The 14,026-nt window shown below is 40.4% G+C and overlaps 1 protein-coding gene across 1 annotated transcript in view; it reads left to right on the top strand.

The window, feature by feature from the left end:
- Positions 1–14,026, top strand: part of CTNNA3 (catenin alpha 3) — a 1,522,505-nt gene that overhangs the window by 900,016 nt on the left and 608,463 nt on the right. The window lies entirely within an intron of this gene.

Raw genomic sequence — 14,026 nt, forward strand, 5'->3', positions numbered from 1 at the left:
CCTGTTCCCTCTAGAACACCCAGAGAAGAATTAACCTGCCACCCTCTGCCAGGTCAGCCAGATCCTAGGCTGTGCCCAGAGTTCCTTCCCATCCAAAATACCATCCCTTGAGAAATGCAAGTAGCTGTAGGATGATCATCTAGGAATCCTTGAGGAAGAAGAGAGCCCGAGAGCCAGAAAGACCCTGCACCAGCCCAAGGGCCCTCTTTCATTTTAAATCTTCTAGCTCTTATTCCATGCCCTCTGGAGGCACTGTTTCTCAGCCAATCTTGCCCCCCTAGACTGTTTGCCATTGCTTCCTCCTATGGCCTTCCCCCCCGCTTCTCCCCAGTGATCTGATCACAGCTCTATGTGTTAGTCGGCGTCTTTGCCCACCCAGAAAAGATTCTTTGAGGACTAATGGTAATTTTTTTTAAAGAAAACTTTTTAAAATTTATATAGTATAATGACCCTTAATTTTAATATTTGAATTAGATTATATAAGTATTAATAAGTTTCTGGCTTCCAAACTATACTGTTTAAATTTATTTTGCTCAATTTAAGCATTCACTGATCAGAAGACTTTGAACTTGTATACAGAATTGAACTCTGTCTATTTTTTAGTTATCTCTATGATTGATTTATCAATTCTTTCTTTCAACACTAATAGTTGGATAAAGACGGACAAAAATCTCAATCCTCTTAGAACTTAGTTTCCAACGGAGAAAACGGCAACAAACCAGAGAGCTAGAAAACTAGAGAGATGATTTTATTCATTTGTAGTGTTTCAGATGGTAGTAGGGCTAATGTGAAAAATAAAGCAGTAAAGGAGATAAGGGTACTAGAGAAGCGTTGCTTTTATTTAAAAAATAGTTTTATGAGAGAAGGTCTAACAGTTAAGTGGGTATTTTTGCAGGGAACAAAAGAAGAGAGAGGGAGAGAGGGAGAAAGAGCAAGAGAGAAAGCAAGAGAGCCATGAATGGGAAGAGTTAGTTTTTAGACTGGTTTGGAGACTGATGGGGGAAGGAGGGGCACCTTTAGGCCACTATAAGTACTTTGTCAATTACACTGAAAAAAAGGCAGTAGCCAGAGGGTTTTAGGCGGAAAAGTAACATGATCTCGCTTTTTCACAGAATGTTTTTTTCTCCCGTATTGAGAATAGCTTGTAGTAAGGTAAGACTGCATGCACCTAAACGGTCAGAAGGTTGTTCTAATGCTTTAAGAATGCTATGCTGTGGGCTTGGGCCAGAGTGGTAGTAATGGAGGTGGGGAAAAGTAAAGACCTGAAAAAGTTTTCTAGGGGATATGATGTGGGGTGAAGAGAGAAAAGAAGAAATCTACTTTATAGATATTTTCATCTAAACAATTGTAAGAATGAACTAGCCATTTTTGAGGTATGGAAGGCTGTGGAAGCAATACATTTGGGGACTTTACTGGGTGTTTGGATTTGGATATGGTAAGTTTGAAATGACTGTCAACATCCAAATAAAGATATCATGTGTTCTCCCTAAAAGATAAGTTGAAGTCCTAATTCCTGGTACTTCAGAATGAAACCTTATTTGGAAACATGGCCTTTGCTGATACAATTAGTTAAAATGAGGCGATGCTGAAGTGATAAGGTGGGTCCCTGATTCAATATGACTGGTGTTTCTGTAATAAGATAGTCATGTGAAGACAGAGATATGCAGAGAACACTATGTGATGATGAAGGCAGAGAGTTGGAGTTTTGTCCCAGTGTTACAGAACAAGGGTCCGAGGGGGGGGGGGCAATACTTGGCCCACCGAGGGATGCCAAAAACAGCTTCAGAAAACAGGGGCCCCTCCCAAGGACAGTATACTAATATCTACTGGGCTCTTCTGTCCCCAGCCAATTGGAAAGACATCTCTCAATGCCAGAGATTTGTGAAAAGGAAACAAAATGTTTATTTAATGCTATTCAGGCCTAGAACCTTCATTAAAATATCAAAGTCTTTAAGGGTATACACCTACACACACCCACACACAGCACTCCCTTCTCCCACTGTCCCAACTCCGGGTACCTTAAATCAGGAAAAAAGCACAAGTCCGTTTTTCAGGTTGCTGGCACGTGAGCTGTGTCGCCTGTCCAGGCAGGATCTCCAAGTAATCCAAAGTCATGTGGCACCTTCCACTGGCAAGAGTTCTTTGTACCAAGTTCCAGTCAAAGTCTCTTGCTTTCCAGGCCACTCAGCCAAAGGGAGCACGCCAAAGCCGAGTGGGCCTCTTCTACCAAAGCCGCACTCCACAAAAAGTGCGTGTCTTTCTTTTTCACCTGGCCGCAGAGATCTCCATTCTGGCAAAGCTGCGTGTTCTTCCCTTTCACCTGGCCAAGAGGGGGTCTGCACTCTGCTGAAACCGTGTGGCTCTCTCTCCTAATGGCTACAGGGGTCTACATCTTTCCAAAACAGCATGGCTATCCCTCTCACCTGGCCAAGAGGGGGGTCCTCACTCTGCTAAAGCCACATGGCTCTCCTGCAGGCCCTCTCTCTGAGCATCAGCCCCCAGTTACATCCTGGGTAGCAGCCACTCACTTCTCCCCAGCCCAAAACTTGGCCACAGCTTTTTAACATATCTATGAAACCAGTGAAAGGTTATCAATATGTTAAATGACCATTCCAGAGGTTAGCTGCAAAATTGTTGCTATGTAAAATAGCTCTCAATGGCCCTGCTCCATTTGTCCCTTCCCCCAACTGACACCTTTGGGGGGGGGGTGAGGACATCTTAATTATTTCCTCCAATATTCCTGTACACTTTGAGTTCTGGACACCATTCCGAATCTTTTTTTGCCCCTCCCCCCTTGGCTGCACCCTGTATCACCAGCAAGCCAAGGAATGCCAGAGATTGCTGGTAAGGTGCCAAAAGCTAGGAGTAGCAAGGAAGGATTTCCCTGTGGGTTTCAGAGGAAATAAGGCCTGCCAACACTGTGCTTGTAGATTTGCACTGTCCAGAACTGTGAGATAATGCACGTGTGCTCTTTTAGTCCGCCCAGTGTGTGTGGTACTTTATGGCAGCTCTAGGAAATTAATACGGAGAATAAAGTGACTATGGAGAATTTGCCACTGAACTCAGCTAGGCAGAGTTATTGGTGGACTAGAAGGGAGCAGTTTCAGTGGAATGCAGGGTTAAAATCCTGATTGGAGTGGTTTCAAGAGAAGAGAGAAGGTGCAGTGAATTAGGAGCAGCAAGTACAGGTAAATCTTTTCAGTGGTGTTTCTGGGAAAGAGGAAGTGAAGAAATGAGATCATAGCTAAAGAGAGATAGTAGATCAAAGGAAACACTGTCTTGCTTCCTTCCTCCCCTTGTTTCATTCTCTCCTCTCTTGTCTCCTGCCAGTTCCTGTTCCTCTCCTTCCCCTTTTCTCCCCTCTCTCCCACCATTTATCTCCTTTTTCTCTTCTCCTTTTCTTTCTTTCTCCTTCCTTCCTTCCTTCCTTCCTTCCTTCCTTCCTTCCTTCCTTCCTTCCTTCTTTCCTTCCTTCCTTCCTTTCTCTCTCTCTCTCTCTCCCTCTCTCTCTCAACATATTACCACATGATTGAACACTGATGGAAATAATCCATTAAAGAAAAGAAAGTTGATTTTGGAAGAGTGACAAGCAACAATTGTAGGAGAAATATCCCTCAAAGGCAAAATGGGATCCACTGCATAAAAGGAAAAATGGACCTTAAATAGGACTGGGACAGAAAGCAGAGAGAGTACCCTGGCCTCTCTATAGATATAGAGAGGCAAGTAGATAAGAAGAGAATATATGGAAAAACTTCTTCAGTGGCTTTTATTTCTCAGTGAAAGGGCAAACAAGTTTACCTGCAAAGACAAAGGGCAGTGGTGGGGTAGTTACATATTGGAGAGAAAAAAGCTAGGGTATAATCATCAGGTGAGCAGGAAAGTTCCAAGGAGATGAAGGATGGTAGGTTTAGGCTAAATGACATTTTGAACTCAGTGGTCATGAGTTTAGAGAAACCAATCAGTAGATTTTGTGTTTGTAGTTATGTAAGAAATGTATGTTTTAATTAATTGATTAATTGTTATTTTAAGGAATCAAATTAGAAAGTAATAGTATAACTGGGAAAGACACCGGCATTTGGGCTGCCTGTCACTACCAAACCCAATAGGCAATGGCAGTGACTGAATCTTTATGGGCACTTTATTCAGATGGCTGCCGATCTGAGAAGAGGTGGGTTCATGCCCTAACAGTCCATCTTTCCTTCTCTTTTTAGGCCAGACCTTTTATAAGTGGGGGAAGGATAAACAAGGTGTGGTGAGGACTTTGAGATTCAGAGGCTGCAACATTCCTGTGCTGGGCAGTTAGCTGTTCCCCAAAGAGGGTGGTCATCTGTCTCTCCCTGGAACCAGATGCCTTCAACTTGTCGCCAGGCGGTCATCTCTAGCAGTGCCCCAGGAGGTTGGCTCTTTTCCCAGGAGCCAGGATGGGCCTTATCTGTAGTTTCTGAAACAAAAGCTTTAACATACACATTACTTGCTAGACTTAAAACGATTTACCTTAAGCTAAAATTTTCCAAGTTTTGAGGCCCCTATCAGTAGTTTAACAGAAGAATTTATGGACATTGTATTTTACCCATGAATAGGGTTGACAGATACAATACAGACACTATGAAGCCTGAGTTGGAGATAAACAGTGAATAATTTTTTTAAAGATATGTTCCCTGTTTGCTAAAGTTTATGGATTTCCCACTTGCAACTATTGAAGTAACTTGTGGTGGTTGGACTCATTTAATATCTGGATGTGTATACGCGGTGTTAACATTTTTACTAGGAAACAATGAAAAGATGTTAATGCACTTAAATGCTTTACTTTGCTGTTCTCGCTGTCTCTCTGGGAATTTTTGCCCTGTTATCAGACTCTCAGAATGACTTGACTTTAATCTTTTTAGTGATAAAGTCTGCATTAACAGCCTTTAGGCTAACAGTAAGGATGGCCAAGGTATACATAGTGTTTTCTTTTTCTTTTTGCATTTATCAAATCCTGGAGAAAAAGTGTATCTTCTCCCTTGAAGGCTTACTTTTTCTATCTTGTGAGGTTATTTTTGACCAATATAAATGTTTTAACAGGATTAAAAATAAAAATGGTATTAAAGCCTGAAATTAGGAGAATTGAAACTAGTGATATGAATGTTCTAATAGGACTGATCTAAATGCTCAGTATTGAAAAATATATGTACTGGTTCAGTTGGTTCTCAGATAATAATGATTATAGCTATTATTTATTCAGTGTTTAGTATGTATTAGGCACTGTCCTGAACTTGATATTAAGTTCTAACAAAAGCATAATGAGAACTCATGAATCTACTTAATAAATATTGGTTGTACCGAGCCTTGGAAATACTAGTGGAATTAAAGATACTAAAATCACTAACCCCATCAAGTTTACATTTCCATGGGCAAGAGGCAATAAAACATAAATAAATAAGTTATTGCATGGTGAGAAATGCTTTGGAAAAAATAAAGCAGGAAATGGGGATATGGGATAATGGGAATAGAGGGTAATTTTAGATAAGGAGCTCAAGGAAGACTTTATTGACAGTTGAGTAAAAATCTGAAGAATGTAAAAAGTGTTACACATGGTCATTTGAGGAACAAGCATTCCAGGGACAGGGACCAGCATATTAAAAGGCCCAAGAGGGAAAAACCTATGGGGACTGTTGTTTCAATAACGAAAGTATTTGGAGTAGAGTGAGCAAAGGGGAGATGAAGAAAAGATTTGTCAGATGGAGGGAATGGTACTGTTCGGGGCTTTGTAGGCCATTGTCATGACCTCAGTTTTTACCCTGAATGAAATGGAAAGACGTTGGAGGCGTTGAGTAGAAGAGCAGCCTGATTCAGTTTCAGTTTTGTAGAAACCACTCTGGCAGCGAAGACCAGACTGCTGGGGAACAGGCGAGGCAGCAGGAAGGCCAGATTGAAAGCTGTGTTAACAATCTGGTAAAAGAGGCAATAATCCAGGGTGGGAGCAGGAAGGAGAGATAGGGAGAAGGAATTAGATGCTGGATATGTTTCAGAAGTAGAGTTTTCAGGACTGTTGAGTTTCGGGTGAGAGATGTGAAGTGGGTAAGGTTGAATGAGTCCAGAATTTTAACCTCAGCAACTGGAAGGTCAGGAGGCGCCACTGACTGAAATGAGGGACACTGCAAGAGGAACCTGTTTGCCATGGAAAATCATGAGTTTGGTTTTGTAGAAGATGAGTTTAGGTTCCCAATAGATAGCCTGGTACGTATGTCCAGCACACAGTTGGACATATAAATCTGAAGTTCGGGTGGCAGATATAAAGAGGGAGTTTTATTTAAAGCCATAAGGTTAGTGAGATTACATAGATGTTATAAATAGACCAAAGTTCAGGTTAAAGCCCTGACTGGCATGGCTCAGTTAGTTGAGCATAATCCTGCCAAGCGAAAGGTTGCTGGTTTGATTCCGTATCGGGACACATGCCTGGGTTGTGGGACTGAACCCTGGTTGGGGTGTGTGTAAGAGGCAACTGATCAATATTTCTCTCTCACATCGATGTTTCTCTCCCTCTCTTTCTCCCTCCCTATATCTCTGTCTAAAAATAAATAAATAAATTTTTTAAAAACCAAAGTTTCGGTCAAAGAACTACAGCAATCCAGTATCTATTAGGAAGATGAAGAGGAATAAACAAATGATACTGGAAAGAAGCCAGCAAATCAGAGAACTAACTGGAGACAGAACCTAAATTTGAACCCAGGACTGTGGAATGCCTTTAATTCCTATGGCTTTAAACTATTGTACATGTACATTTTGTTTTTATGGCTATCAATCTGTATTCTTTCTTTCTTTATTGTTCAGTTATTGTTCTCCTGCCTTGTTTCCTGCTGTGCTCCCCTCCCCTGCCCTGCCCTGCCCCACTCCCACGGTCAATCTCCCCCAGTGTCCATGCCCATGAGTCCTGTGTTCATAATCCTTGGCTTGCCCTTCCTCTTCTCCCCCCATTACCCTTTGGTCACTGTCAGTTTGTTTTTTATTTCCAAATCTCTGGTGTTCTATTTTGGTCATTTGTTTGTTTTGTTTATTAGGTTCCACTTATAGGTGAAATAATATGGTATTCGTCTCTTATTACCTGGCTTATTTCACTTAGCATAATGCACTCCATTTCCATCCATACTATTGTGAAGGGTACTTCTTGTTTTCTTTCTGCTGCTTAGTATTGCGTTATGTAACTGTACTGCAGTTTTTTTATCCACTCATTTGCCCATGGGCACTTAGACTGTTTCCAGCACTTGACTATTATAAATAATGCTTCTATGAACATTGGGGTGCATAGGTTTTACTGAATTTATGATTCAGGATTCTTAGGGTATAATCCCAACAGTGGGATTGCTGATCGACAGACAGTTCCATCTTTAGTTTTTTGAGGAAATTGCATAGTGTTTTCCACAATGATTGCACTAGTCTGCATTCCCACCAACATTGGACTAGGGTTCCCTTTTCTCCACAACCTTGGTAGCACTTATTGATTGTTGATTTATTAATGATGGCCATTCTGACTGGTATGATGTGATAGCTCATTGTAATTCTATTTTTTTAAGATTTTATTTATTTTTAGAGAGAGGGGAAGGGAGGGAGAAAGAGAGGGAGAGAAACATCAATGTGTGGTTGCCTCTTGTGCATCCCGCACCGGGGACCTGGCCCACAATCCAGGCATGTGTCCTGACTGGGAATTGAACTTGTGACCCTTTGGTTCACAAACTGGTACTCAATCCACTGAGCCACACCAGCCAGGGCTGATTGTAATTTTAATTTGCATCTCTTGAATGGCTAGTGATGCTGATCATTTTTTCACATGTCTGTGGGCCCTCTGTACGTCCTTGTTTGAGAAGTACCTGTTCAGGTCTTTTGTCCATTTCTTAATTCAATTCTTTGTCTTCCTATTATGGAGTCTTGTGAGTTCTTCATATATTTTAGAGATTAAATCTTTGTCCAGTGCATCATTGGCAAATATGTTTTCCCGTATGGTTGGTTCCCTTTTCATTTTGTTGATGTTTTCTTTAGCCATGTAGAAGCTTTTTAGTTTGATGTACTCCCATTTGTTTATTCTTTCCTTTATGTCCTTTGTCCTAGGGGATGTATTGGTGAAATATTCTTTCGTGGGGTATCTGAAATTTTCCTGCCTATGTATTATTTCAAAGGTGTAATGCATACCTGGAAAAAAATGCTAATTGGTACCCAAAATGCTTGAATGAGATAACACTCCTCATAAAATCCTGAAAGATATGAAGAAAAGTAATGGATATTAAGAGTTTTATTTTATATGTCAAGCACCGTGCCTAGTGAATTATAAATAATATCTCATTGAATCCCCATTTCAGGTATTATGTTCCCCATTTTGAAGAAGGAAGATTTGAGGCCAGCAGTGTAACAACTTCGCAAGTCTATTCAGCTTTTAAGTGTCAGAGTTAGAATTTCTAGCCCATTCTGTCTCATATTTTCTACTATTCAGTATTTCATCATCCATAACACCCTGATCGTGAGGGAAAATTATTGCTTCAACAAGCAACATTAAAAATTACGATATGCATAGTAACTGTTTTATAGGCTAGAGAAATTCTTCATGTGCTATTACTTATGTCATCCGAAATAAAGCCAACATTATAAAACTAGATTATAGCTCCTATGGTAAATAAGACATGCTTAGATTCTAAATTTGAAATCAATGATCTGTGAATTCACATGGTTTAGTCAAGACCCTTTTGTAACCAACCACCTATTTCTGAGGTGGCAGTTGGTCACCTATCCTTGCAAGGTGCAGTCCCACAACCTTGCCCACTGGCACATCTCTGAGAACTAGAGCACTTTGAAGGTTGTCCCTCAGGAAGTATGGAGGAGGCCCCCACCCCTGAGAGTATGGACTAGAGGTTTAGAGCATGTCACAAGGCAGCCTATCCCAACTGCCTCATGAATCAGGGTATACTCAGTGAAAACAGTATTTCAGGGATCTCAAAGAAATCACACCACACTTGCACAGGGATCTCAAACCACACTTGCACTGTGAGGCACACAGTGAAAAGGAAAAGTGCTTTTCCTCTTATTTAGCCAATGCTCCGTGCCCAGCTGTGAGGGTCAGTGGTCAGGACCTGTCCTGCAACCCAAGTGGATGGGCTAATTCTCTATTCTCTCTTGAAACCAGAGGTATTGCCATAATAATTTTTTTATTCTTTGACATTCTCTATTTTTGTTAAATCTTCTAATGTCCATACATTTAAACATACCTAAAAAGTATACACTTCATAGGTCTTCCTAAAAGCTGTAAGTTTTTTTCTAGAAACAATCAGTTAGAAAATTTAATGGAAGCAAAGATCTTAGTGACTAAGTTGACAAAATGGAAGCTCTCTCCAGAAACCTTTGTGCCGTTCTCTCCCTCCCTTCACATGGGTCTCTGCACAAGGACCGCCTGCGAGGGAGCTTCCCTGTCTCGGCCTAAATAGCCTGTCTCTTGGTCAGTTCCCCGCTCACTACCCTGCTTCACTTTTTTCATTGTATTGAACTGTATTTTTGAGTACTTTCTTAATTATTATTATTTTGTCTACCTGCCTACTTAAAAGGTAAATTGTGTGAGGGTTGGAATATTATCTTGTTGAACGTCATAACTGCAGTTCCAAAAAAGTTTGATTTACATGTACGTCTTCAATAAGTATTTATTTAATGATGACATGTTGAATGAATTAAAGAAGGAGAAGGAAAGAAGACTGCAAAAGACATTAAAGACAGAGGTGGTCAAGTTACAGATGCTCAGGATGCCTTCCATTGGCCACACCTGTTATTTTCCCAGGCTTTTACTCATTTGGGGTCAATGTATTAACGTTTAAATGCTGGTGCTTGACGAGAGTGGTCCCACTGACTGGATTTGCCAAGAAGGTATTGAGAGTTGCCATCTTTTATGTACTTTTCAGTGGGGGAGAGTAATTTGCCCCACTTTCCCCCTGAATTATTGAGGGATTTTTAAAGATAATTTATTCTCCCATACCATTTTAGTCACATTTTCTGAATTATTATACCACTCAAATTTTAGTGGTTTATTTCCTAATCACAAAAATAGTATCTCATAGAAACAGAATTTTAGAGCCTAATGGTATTTGAGTGATTATCTAATTCAGCCCCAGGTTTTACAAATAAATAAATAGAAGCAGAGAGAGAGAGAGGAAGAGAGAGAGATTTTTTAGTCACTTGCTGACAAGTGACAGAAGTGCGACTGGAGCCGATGCCTCCTGACAAGTTACCAGAGTGTGGCGAAAGCTGCAAACAAAACAAAACAAAACAGCCCTGGTCATTGTGGCTCAGTTGGCTGGAGCTTTGCCCCATAAACTGAAGGATCACAGGTTTGATTCCAGGTCAGGGCACGTGTCTGGGAAGAGGGTTTTTGTCCCTGGTCAGGGCATAATTAATGTTTCTCTCTCACCCCAATGTTTCTTTCCCTTTTCTCTCCCTCCCTTCCCCATCAATGAACATGTCCTCAGGTGAAGACTCAAAAAAATAATAATGCATCTTTCGCTATTCATTAGACAGATTAGTGTAAATTGAAAGGGACGCACATCTTCATGATGAGTCCAGGTGTCTCCATCTTTGTGTAATATTACAGCTACTTGCTGCCCAAATTCCTGGTTGCATTGGTTTCCAACAATTGGCAAAAAAAAAAAAAAGAAAGAAAATAGATAGGAACTCAAGTGTAACCATTTCAGCTATGATGTTGCTATGGTCAGTTTCCTTCTCAAAATTGTTAATAACCAGGGCCAAATGGCATGACTGTCTCTACCACACAATCGTTTTGTAAATGGTTTGAAAGAAAAAGAGTAATCTGATTTTCAGTTAGCAAAATTGTGGGGGTATTTTTTAAACATGATTTGATGAGTAGAACTGTCATATATTATGTTATTGGTGAATAAGTGGAAGTCCATATTCAATTAATAACATTTATTAAAAACAGACATACAGTGGCTCATAAAAATGAAAAGATTCAGGTGTTGTGTTTTTTTCTGAATAATATAGAGCCAGAGTTGAGAGAAATTACAGAGATTGCAGTTCCTGAAAAAAAAAAAGACAAATAAAGCAAAGGGCATACTGAAATAAGTCAAAACTGTCAATTGCTTCAAAATATGATGTTGAAGCTTTACTGTACATTAGTAGCTGCATAGGATGCCCCTGGGTCAGGACAGATTGGCATAAGGGCTGTATCTAACTGTGGCACCCTGTCATCCCAAACAAACACAGATAAACACACAGATAAAGGTCATCGCATTAAAGAACAAGAGAGAAGAATACAGTGAAGCTGCTGTAAGACTGAAAAACAAGATATATAAGAAAATGTTCTCCAAGGAAGGCCAGGATGGAAACTTAAAAGTTGCCACCTAAAACCTATAGAGACTATTAATCTTTTCAACAAAGCTGGCAGCCAAATCAAGACAAAAATATTCAACAAAATATGGCATGGACCCTCTCTTGGCATGAGGTCCAGACAGAGACCATCTTGCTTCTTAGCATGCAGTTTCTTTGTGTCTTCTCCTAAGAGGGAGGAAAAAAAAATCTTCTCATTAGAACTGGCACTGCACCAGAAACAGTGACCTCTGCTCAGAAAAGAGCTTCAAAACCTCATCTGTACTTTCTGCCTCAATGTGTGAGTATGAGGAAGTGTGAGAGAAATGTGGAATATTTTTTAAAAGCTTCAAAAAGGATAATTTTGGCAGGAGAGAGTTTCACAATTGTCTCTAGGATATTTGCCTGCTCTTGGGAAAAAGCTAACTTGTAAACTAGATGATTTTTTTCTCTCTCCCACGTTCCCCTCCTCCTTCCCTTTGTCCCTCTCTCCTTGGGTCCTTCCTTCACTCTATTCTTCCTCCTTCTTTCCTCTCTCTTATCTGAGTTGTCAGAGCTTCTGAATCATTTGAAAGCCCAGATGTAGCACACCTGACACAGCATTATTTCTTATCTTTTGTTTCCAAATATTGTCATAACAATGATCCAAATTTATTTTTTTAAATCCAAGTTGATTTTTTAAAAATATTTTATTTATTTATTTTTAGAGAGAGGGGACAGGAAGAAGAAAGAGTGGGAGAGAAACATCATTGTGTGGTTGCCTCTCATGGGTCCCCCACTGGGAACCTGGCCTGCAACTGAGGCATGTGCCCTGACTGGGAATCGAACCAGCGACCCTTTGCTTCACAGGCCCGTGCTCAATCCACTGAGCTACACCAGCCAGGGCCAAATTTCTTATGTATCTACCAAATGTTCTACTCTGGGGAGAAAATAAATGTTCACTGTGGGTTAATAAAACGACTTTCAGTATTAGAAAGGGAGTTGAACTTCATTTAGGCCAGCTTGTCCTTTCTGTCCGTGGGTCTGAATGCCTTCCCAGTCCCCTCCTTCTCTGCTCAGATTTCTCAGTCTCTGGACTTTGCAGCTGCTCCTGCTTCACCCATATTTCTCACAGATACAAGAAGTTTCATTGTTTCCAGCCAAATTTTACTTCCTTGCAGCTTCTGCATATTAGTTTACTTCTGTTTCCCTAAACTACATAATATTAAAGTCTAATTCCTTTTCAATATGGCAACTATTAAAATATTGAAGTAATAGCTATTTGTTGCTGCCTGTCTTATTTAAGCAAGAACTTCTCAATGATCAAACTCTTCCTTGCATTTCAGAGATTCTAGACTCTTTGAGGTCCTGCTCGCTTTTCCTCTGGACGTCACTCACGGTCATTTCAAGAACTCTGCCATTTTGTAGCTGCTTGGATTTGGGAAAATTAACTTCTCTGTGTCTTTGCTTTGTCATCAGAACATTGGAAATGATGATAGTACTGACCACCTGTGTGCTGTAATTCGTGTCAAACAATTAAAACAAAAAAATCACAAGCAGTCAATAAGTGTTTACTACTCCTGCTGTTCCTGTGGCAGGTATGGGCTGTGTCTCCACTTTGGTGAGCGCGCTCCCATTAGTGAGTGCTTTCCCAGCAGTCCATCATTCTGGTCCATGGAACTGAGCCTAAAGCTAGTCAGTACTTGTGTAGCTTTTACACATTTTTGTCATGTACTTATTATATCTCCTAAATCGTATACTTATCTTTCTAATTCAAAAAGAATAGTGGGGCTTCCATGCCCCTTGAGAATGTCTCTGTGACTCCCAATCAGTTCTTGTCTTCAGATTCTCTGTAGTTATTCTTTCAAATACATTCCGCTTCCTCAAATCTTAGGTTCTATTATTTCTTCCTCACAATCTGATCTGTTTTTCCTTCAGTGAGGAAATGGGAGCAATGAGAAAGGACTGCCTCCTTATTCTGTTACCAGTCTTCCAATACCGATGCACCCATGCTCCTGTTTTCTTTCATTCTTCACGTTAGTCCAGAATTTTCTCTTTTCACAGAACAAAACTCAGGCAGGTTAGTCCCCCCCACCCCCACCTTCTCTGTTCCCATCCTGGGTAACTTGCTAAATTTTAATAATTATTATTTCTCTTTCCTTTAGTTTCACCATCTTTCTCTCTTCTAGATTTTCTTCATCAGAATTAGAGTGTTCACATATCTTTCTTCTTAAAATATATATTAAGGTTTAGTACTATATTGAATATGTTATGCTTCAGAAAAGGAGGAAAGTCTTTTAATCAATCTTGCAAATATCTATAAAGAAGTAATCAATTTGCATCTCTTTGGTGTCTAGTGATGCTGAGCATCCTTTCATATTTCTCTGGGCCATTTGTATGTCCTCTTTGGAGAAGTGTCTGTTCAGGTCCTTTGCCCATTTTAAAAAAAATATATTTTATTTATTTATTTATCTTTAGAGGGGAAGGGAAGGAGAGAGGGAGAGAAACATCAATGTATGGTTGCCTTTTGTGTGTCCCCTGCTGGGAACTGGCCTGCAGGGAACCCGCCTGCAACCCAGGCATGTGTCCTGACTGGGAATTGAACCACAATCCTCTGGTTCGCAGGCTCGCGCTCAATCCACTGAGCTACTGCCCATTTTTTAATTTGATAGTTTGTCTTCCTGGTGTTGAGTCATGTGAGTTCTATACATATTTT

Source organism: Sturnira hondurensis, unplaced genomic scaffold, assembly GCF_014824575.4.
Source record: "Sturnira hondurensis isolate 20B ecotype Veracruz unplaced genomic scaffold, ASM1482457v3 Scaffold0014302, whole genome shotgun sequence".
Classification (NCBI taxonomy): Eukaryota; Metazoa; Chordata; class Mammalia; order Chiroptera; family Phyllostomidae; genus Sturnira; species Sturnira hondurensis.